This window comes from Dermacentor variabilis, chromosome 4, assembly GCF_050947875.1.
Source record: "Dermacentor variabilis isolate Ectoservices chromosome 4, ASM5094787v1, whole genome shotgun sequence".
Taxonomy (NCBI): domain Eukaryota; kingdom Metazoa; phylum Arthropoda; class Arachnida; order Ixodida; family Ixodidae; genus Dermacentor; species Dermacentor variabilis.
In genome coordinates, this window is record NC_134571.1 from 202,792,445 (window position 1) to 202,801,787 (window position 9,343).

At 45.2% G+C, this 9,343-nt stretch overlaps 1 long non-coding RNA gene across 1 annotated transcript; it reads right to left on the reverse strand.

Moving 5' to 3' along the window:
* Positions 1-4,742: 4,742 nt before the first annotated feature.
* On the reverse strand, positions 4,743-7,482 carry LOC142580057 (uncharacterized). The gene is made up of 2 exons (XR_012827551.1): positions 7,166-7,482; positions 4,743-5,175 (listed from the first exon to the last, which is right to left on the reverse strand). It is a non-coding gene; the product is annotated as an uncharacterized LOC142580057 (long non-coding RNA).
* Between the last annotated feature and the right edge of the window lie 1,861 nt (positions 7,483-9,343).

Here is a 9,343-nt window from a genome sequence, read left to right on the forward strand (position 1 = left end):
GGTGTGGTGCCGCCTATTCCTCTTGGGCGATAATTGCGCAAGAAACGTCGCACATTCTGCAAGCAGCGAAAAAGAAAAATGCAGTGGCATCCGCTTCAATATTTCCAAAATACGAAAGTCCTTGAACAGGCTCGCAAAAGACTCCCCAGGCATGCCGGTGGCCAACAACTTAGGCACGGCGTCTCACATACACAGATGTACTTAAAGCGCACATGGATTACAAAGTGCAAATTTCGCTTAAGTGTTCATTGCCGGCTTCAGCAATGCAAAGCCGGAAAGGGTACGTGACAGGAAAAGTAAAGGCCTACAGTCAGCGAAGGTGGGGAGGCAGCTAACGAGCTTTAATTATCGAGTATGTTTCTTGAGCTTTTACAGAATTTTCACATATCGCCTGTGGTAGACAGCACCGCTCTAGTCATCGAGCTGGATTAGTCAAGGATGCAGATATCACTTGTATGATAAATAAAAAAATATTCGATGAATTCAAACGATATTACTAGTTATGTTTTTAAGCGAGCACTTTAGGACACACGTGCCTACGAACTATAGCAGGTGAGTTCAAAGTCGGATCTACTTGTAACGAATTCTAATGATCACATCAGCATCGAGATGTTCATTGACAAAGTGTGCGACGAAATACCTTTACACATTTAGCATACAAACGGTGCATTTTCACTGCAAGCTTGAGAGTGTGTATCTGAAAACTGGTACCATCCTTATCATTCGTTGCATGTGGATATGCCTCGCACACTGACAGGCTGCAATTATTTGATCGCAATATGTGCCGGAAAAAGTTAGTAACACTGTTAATTAGAGAAAGTTTGTGTTCATTAGTAATATTTACATTAAAATGTAATGTGCGGGTAACCTTCAGGGATCCAACTCAAGGGTTCTAAGTGCGATATCTGCCAAACGCAATATTAAAAATTTGGTACAGATAACAAATAAAACCTGTCGTATATAGTATCAGATGGGCTACATTAGGCGAGCACAAGACACGTGTATTGTTTCCAGTGTCCATGACGATTGGTTGGAAGCTGGGCTGTAATTTACTCACGCATCATATGGTTTGTCGTTTAGTTCTCAGTGTCGTTCTATCTTTCGGTCGAGATTTATTTGTATCCAAATCGTTTATAAGATTCACCCTAGCTGCCACAGTATCTGACGCGCTTCATTATTCTCCACTTAAATTGACATAATCAAATAAATCGCGATAATTGTCCTGCTGTACGATTGTACGACTGTAAATTAAGGTATTCAGCAGAATAACTTAATGGTTGCCTGAGGTTCTACTCGGAGTAAAAAATAATTTAGATGATCAGTTCGGCTAAAGGACAGTTATTACGAGGGCAAGTGAGAAAGGATTGGCCCATCTTTCTTATTAGCCAAAATAAGGTGCATACAGGTACAGTTACAAATATACGCACTATTATACGTATCTTGCACTATTTCTAGACATAGGCCCCACACTGGTTCAGACCTTTATCCCGTCACTGCAATAAATTTTTGCATAATTCGTCCAGATAACCGTGGAACCACCGTCGGACTGCTGTCTTAGCTTCATCGTTGCACGTGAGTCGCCCTCCTGTCAGGAACTCCTTCAGCGAACTTAAAACATGGAAGTCATTAGGAGGCGATATCCGGATGGCATGGTGGGTAGTCCAGCCTCTCCCGGTGAAATGACTGGAGCTGGTCGGCTCATCTGATTGCCACACGTGGCCTCGCATTGTCGTAGAGAATAGCCTCGCTTTCCGCATCAAGAATCCTTCGGTGTTTGTGTTTGATGGCAGCCACCAGACAGGACAGTGTGCAACAACAACTGTTGGCTGAATTTCCCTGTGGATTTCTATGGGCGTTCATCCCTTGCTCCATAGAATACGAATCACACTTCATTGCTCGTACGCTGTGAAGATGTGAAGCACCGCCACCATCTCGAACCACGGACAGCAGTGCCGCGCCGGGTAGCTACCGGCAGATAAGGCGAGCTGGTTCAAAAAAGGCCCACTGCTGGGAATGGACATGTTGAATTTGCATTTACGGCCGTAATTTGGCTAAAAAAACATAGGGGCAAAAGCTTTCTGATTCGCCTTCGTAAAAGGGGAGTAATGAGTGGCGCTTCCGCGCTAGGGAATGCTGTGCGTCCTGCAAAAAAACTTCAAGCGGCGCCTAGGGTTGAGGAGACATTGCTTCAAGTCTTTAGAAGATGCTGCCATACGACCTGTTGCAAGGTGCTTACAAAGCTAATATTTTGTTTCCAGCAACGCCGGGCACAGAAGTGTATCATCAAGCTAAAGAAACAGTATATGTAAAAAAAAAGGTTATGGAGAACCGAGAACATGGGTACGTTAAAGCGATAGCATTGCCGGGATGGGGATATGCTTAACAAGTGTTTGCACTTCTGTTTGTAGAATACCATGCATCTTTTGTTAGCTCGCTGATGTCAGCTCAGTGATAAGGCGTTGAAGGAGTGCTAATCGGCGTAAGGAGACGCAGTCGGTGTCATCACCCTTTCACTAACCCACCTGTACGCTGTCTTCTCGTTAGCCAAGAAAAAAAAGTCACAGGCTAGCGCGGCACACGCAGCGCAGTCACAGCGTAAGCGGGAGACGAGGCTCCGTAGGAGCTCCATTTTCGGCACCATGCACTCCAAGGTCATCGCGGTGAAGTCACTTCGCGTCGTTTTTACGAGAATAATCTTAACCGTCCGACCGGCGTCGACGGCGAGCTGCGGCTTGTCCTGCTCTCTGCACAGCTCCCTGCTGAGCCCGACGTAGCCTGGTTGCAGGCCTTCTGCAGCAGCGGTTCGTACCTTGCGGGCAGGCGCCATAACGTGCACTTAAGTGTAAACACAGGTATGCAGAATACGTGACGCACATGTCATATCACTTGACCAGTGGCAGATTACGTTGATGTTGATGATACTGATGGCTTAGTGGCATCCACTTCGAAACGGGGTGGTGACAAATAGTCGCCCAGCCTGCATGAAATAACCGGCTCCAACTACACGCAGCATGCAACTGCTACATATGGGGATACCTGGTGGAATATAACGGAACCGCAATGCAAAGTTTGTACGTATAGATGCTACATGGTACACATGTTGCGTGTCAAATGGCGCGATGCGATGCTAATAACGACGACGATAATTCAATGGCACAAGCTTTGAAACGGGATGGTGACACCCTAGCCTGCTTGAATTAATCAGGTATATCCGACACATGTTCTTTATTAAATCAATATTGAAACATCTCCGCAAGCTTCTTTTTCTTCCTCAAGACTGATCAGTTCACCTTGTACCGCAACTTATGCAACTTCTGCATGGCGTGCCACCTGGTGCAATAATGGACAACTGCAATGGAAAGGGCGCACGTATAAGGCTACGCGGCGCGCATCTCACATCGCAAGGCAAGTGGCACGATACGATGCTGTCGATGATGATGATTTATTGGCATCGCGCTTGAAACGGGGCAGAGACATAATCACTTAGCCAACTTGATTTAATCAGCTACAGAATATATTTTCTCTAGCAATCTTGTACACATCTGTCTCCCTAAACATTTTTAATTCCTGCCTTTTACCGCTTACTGTGCATCTGCTGTATGGCGTTCAACCTGATGCAATTTTTCTTGTGCCGCTACTCGTGTGTGTGCTACAGGGCGTTATACGTTGTGTAATACTATGCAACTGCACAGGTAAATGTGCCCGTATCAACGCTACGCGGCACGCATGTCACATCGCGTGTCTCCCCGCGCGCTAGGACGAGCTTATAGGACATTTTTCGGCTGCTTGCTAGAAGCGAAAACATTTTTGTTTGAGCTGCACACTTACATGCTGCCAGTTAAAACATAACTTCAGGAAAAAGAATTATATGTACCATAGAATACAAATTACAGACTTTACAATCAATCCGAGACAATAGAACATTGCTTTATTCTTTGCCGCGACGCATTTCATTTGTGGTATATCTTGCAAAGGACTACAAAAAAAGACCTTCATCTCGCATCCTAAGGTATCTGGTTTTGTTCCTTTCAAAAAGGCAGCCATTAATACACCATATGATTTGTTTATGTTATTAAGGCTCTATTCATTATGACAGACATGCCGAACCACCTCGCTCCACAGGGTCTGTCTTTCGAGACGAGGCTGCTCAAGTGCGTAGTGTGGTTGCTACCTTTGATCCCGTCCCTGAATGTATTTCGAATCTGGACGCTTTCGTTCGTATACCCCAATTTCAAACTTTCATTGGACTACGTAGCTCGTGTGTATTTGTTTTCCATCTGTGTCCAAATGTAACGTAACTATCTTCGAATGACAGTATACTCATAATTCGATGCAATAAAGGACAGAACAAGCGCTAGCGGTGGTTCAGTGGTGGAGCAGCTGACTCCCACGCAGTGACCCGAGTTCAATCCCGGAGGGAACTCGCTAACTTTTTCTCTCACTCCCAGCAATAGCTGCCACGGATACCGGACACCGGCGGTGGTGGCGGTGGCAGACACCATCGCCAACCGAAACGCCTATTGGAGCGAGCCCATAACAGCTCACGCCGTAGACGATATGAACCCATGGCACGGAGACACAAATAGGTAGACACTTATATAAACGCCAGAAGATTGACTTGCGTATAAGCATTCACCTGTATGTTATGCACTACATGGCAAGCAGAGATGGAAGAGAACGGTACTATACCAATGTCGGCGCGCGAATTTGCTTACGCGCCGCTTATGAACGCAGTCTGGTCGTACAGTAAAGAGTGGTGCATTTATTTATTTAACGAGAATTGAAAAAAATAATTCGTATACAAAGCAGTGCAGTCTTCTAGTTGATCTAATAACCGGGCAGCTTGTATATGACTGAGGAAGTTCCAGTTGTTTGTCCCAGCAGCTCTGCGCTTGTGATTTCTGCGTTCATGACCTACACACCCGTGGCCCCGATGTCTTGGAAGAGCTCAGCGCCGTCCCATTCCGTACGCGTACGGGCTCATGCCTCCGAACGGCCCCTTGTATATCGGCCGCACGGGTACAGCGGCGTACACTGGTTGTGCGGGCTGCGCGGGTTGCGCGGCGACTCCGTAGGCGGGCCCCATGACTGGGCCGAACTGGGCGCTGGCCATCACAAGCATCAGGGCCAAAACTACGAGCGCTGCTATGATGATCCTGGGGCTAATCATGGTGCCTGCGAGGGTAAAATAAGCAAAGTATCTTAAACATCACCAAGTGGGGCCAAATAGTTCATGCGTATTGGCCGTTAGCTTTGCTAGCGTATATCGACGGTCTGAACGAGAAAGCTGGAGAGGTCATGGCGCATCAAATATTGGCAGAGAACCCCTTTGCTACTGAAAAACAAGGGCACAAAGTCTGGCTATTCTGTGCCTAATACCGTTATTTAGGTTGCTGCTGCTTGCAGAACCGGTAACAGTGCGTTCGCATGAAAGGCATCCTATTGTTCTAAGTTTAAACACTGATCAGGAAAGAGCACGCCCATTTATTCTGTTATCAAGCCTGTGCAATAGATACGGACCTGACGAACTAACTACTCGCCGAAGCTTCAAACAGTAGAGAACAATAACTTTTCGGTACAGAGCCCCAGCCGATTGCAAAGAACGAAAGTGTTCTGTATTTGTAAAGGAAATAAACGTATCAATCCTGTAGAATAATTGTCTGAAATGCATAGGTCATTTATTACCGAGAAACACGACTGCGTCTCGCGTACATCCGAGCGTTGTATCTTCTACTGTTGATTGGAAATAACTTTAGTAATAATATCATAGTTCTCAAGAACTACTCCGTCGGATTCATCAGCAAATGCAGCTGAGACGCGGATTAAATATAGCGATGGTAATATTATATCATGCGCTCAGCTCCACTATCGTGCTGCGTTCTGGGTACGCGTAATCAGGGCACAACTCATCGACTGAACAATGTAGCACTGGACTACCTGGCCACACATACAGAAGGCTGGGCTTAAACTTAATTGCGCAAATATGTCCTTCCTTCTTATCGAATACGCACACAAAATAGAAAGCAAACTAGAATTCTTTATAGAAACCGTAGCAAAAGTAAAGCTTTAGTCAGCCCACTACGTGAGTACGTTCTTTAAAGGTACCTTCGACAGACTGTTTCGAAGCTTGAAAAATAAATGTGCACGACAGTTTTCGCAGGAAGAAAACATATTGTATCTAAGTTTATCAGATTGTTTGGTGTTTTTCATACAAAACATATAGTTATATCATACGCATATTTTAAACAAAACAGGTACACTCAAACAATACGTTTTTAGGCATTTGTTTTTTCCAGACTCATTTTCCTTACAATGCAGCAGCGTTCGATAACGCCTTGGGTGCACAGCAATAGAGCCGAAGAAAGTGAATGTTTGGGGGCCCTCAAGATAATACACTTGCGAGAGAAAGCCGCGCTCTACAATAACTTCATGAGGCATTGGGCGATGTCGAGGCCATTCTTTGATTATTTCGCACGCGAATTTAGGCGATAATAAAATTACCACGTTTAATTGCGCCCATAGCAACTTAACTAAGTCTTCATTCTTTATTTTTGCAGCCATATTTACTCGTCAAGTTAGCACTAGTTTCTGTACTGATTTGGTCATTGACCTAAAAGCACATTTGCAAACCGTTGTTATACATACCCGCGTTCGGAGTGCACGTTCCCCCAAATTGCTAAAGTTCTAGCAGAAGAGCATATTTCGTGAATATTCATTAAAATAACAAGGCAGCACTTACAAGACACAAAGCAAGCACTTGGAGCCTTGTTAGCAAAAATAAATATAATGGTGTGTGAGTTATTAAATGTGTATGGATGGCAGTCGCTGTTTACCTAGAGTATCTGAGTATGCTTCTTTAAATTTTATCGTTTGCACTAGTCAATATGTCAGTTATAGTATTCTCTGTGGCAGGAAGCCTACACAATTAATGACAATAAATGCGTTGTTTTAAACGCAACTATGAAAATGCATCGACAATCTCGCAAGTCATTTGCTGTAACACCATTCGTAGCACCGCTGAATATACTGCCCTTCGCCGCACACGAGCAAGAACATAAGGGAAGCTCACTGGGGTTCCAATTTCAGTTTAAGGAAAACGTACTGTTTAGCCACTACAAGCGCTAGTCTCGGATGACCGAACAATGAAAAGCTGGCTTATACGCACCTGTTCAAGAGAGCTGTAATCTGGAACTGCTTTCGAGGTGCGTCTCAGCTCCTTATATAAGTCCATGCGCCTCCTTTCTTTCCCTCAGCAAATCAAACCGTAAGACGGCGTTACTCAAACTGAGTCACAATCAACACAAGAAGACAAGCACGCAATGACTGTACGTATAATGCTGCGCTGAATAGTTTTGTTGATCCTAGAGCTTACGAGGCGTGTTTACTGTAGGGGGGAAGGCGCGAGCATCCCCGTGACGTAGTTAACAATGTCCGGCTGCGGCGAAATGCCGTCGTGTTGAAGGGAAGCTGCGGAAGCCAAGGGCTGTTGTCCGGGTCAGAATGACAGCCGTAGTGATCTCACTTATCTTTATGGCGCTTTTTTTAGTGTGCTAGCACTCTGTAAAGCATTTGAAAGAGTCAAATAAGAAAAAAAGAGACTGGACCCGCTTTATCACCTCTATATAGATAATAATACTAGTGCGTCTGTCTGAGGTTGCTTTACGACATCAGGGAAAATGCGTTGCTGGTGCAGTCCTGTTTTCCAGTAATGTGACACCGCAGTTTGCAACCAGCAGGTATGAAAGGATGTGATGCTAGCGGTGTATATTGTCTGTACTTGAAGAAAAACAGGGAACTGCACTTGTCTGCAGAGGTGCATGTTGGAACAAGCTATAATGCGTGGGAAAGAAAAGAAGATTTTGCCTGGCCACGAAAATTGCAGTGGCTGTAGAATTTGCTTTCCTGCAGTCTCAGCAAAGTTGCGGCCGACGCTCGTGGTGTTCACCCTTTGGCGATAGACAGGGAGCAGCAGTGTCGGCAGGACTTAGAAATCCAGAGGCGGCCAGCTGCACTTATACCGGATGTAGCAGCCGGTCACTTTTGCTTGATTCGCACCAAATTAAGATAAGAGGAGGATTCTGTTGGTCAATGGCAATAAATACACTTAAAGCTTGAAGGTCAGCCATGTTGTTGCAGGAGCATCCACACCAAATCATTAAGAGTGAACGTTAAGGAAAAAAAGAAGCTGACCTTTCGCCCGAACGATTAAGCGATCGCACCCTGATACATGTCGACCTAAATGCATTGAAATCTCTTGAAAGCATTTTGAAAGCAAATCTATTTTGCAAGCGATCTTGGACTTTGCTGACCGTGGGTGCTGGTGCTGCTTGCTGCTGTCTTGGTGAGTATCTCATACAGAGAACAGCACGCGTATACCTAATCGGTTTATGTAGCCCTGTCTGTATTACCTCTAAAGCTATGCAGGTGAGAGGCTATGTTGAAAAAACAAATATGCAACTCCAAGCGCCCAATCGTTTTATATTCCGGACATCTCTTTTGTCGTTTTGTCGCTTGCTAAGGAGGGCCGATCCTGGAGGCAGTGCAATAAAAATTGTGCAATGAAAAAGGCCAATCAGCGAAACAGTGACACCCTAAAATGCCATAGTCACACGACTCGCTTGGTGGGGGTCTCCGGGTCTTGCCAGTGGCAGGGCCGTTATCAGTGTGCTACAAAACGTGGTGCAGGACATGCGTTAGATTTTCATAAGTATTATAATTGGCCACGCTTTGTCTCAGGAAAGCGCTTTAGTCGTGTTAGCTTACCTAAAGTTAGAAGGTTGCTCCTTTACTCTACATCGAATCTCCTTCTACCGATTACAGTAATGTTACTGGTTTGTAAGAATCGCCAACAGTCAATGAATTCTGCCAACGGAACCCACCATGTGCCTGCTAATTCTACACTTTTTTGTCTCCACCTTTCTCCGACCATCTTGTGTGCTTTAGTGCCTTTTGCAGTCGTTATTTTACTCTTGCAGCCCAAGAGTTATCTGTTATCAATGTCGTCTACGTTGGCTAATGGAAGCAAGAAAGCATGTTTTATGAAGAAAACATCGCCCCAGGGTATAGCACACGATGAAAGGCCAAGCACGTAGCATTAATTCTTCATTATAAGTCCGTTGCAAAGGTGCAGATTATCGTATCCATACATTACCTTACGACTGCGTCAATCGGTTTAACCTGATCAACAGCAAGACACACGTGTATAGCTTGAACTTCCTAGGCAGGCACCCAAGCTGAACATATTCATTATCTGGCCAGGTGATAAAGACGGCGTCACCTCTAGCGCGTCAAGGCGCGATGGCGCGCAGGAAACTGTTGCTTGAAAATGGCGGTAACTAATGAC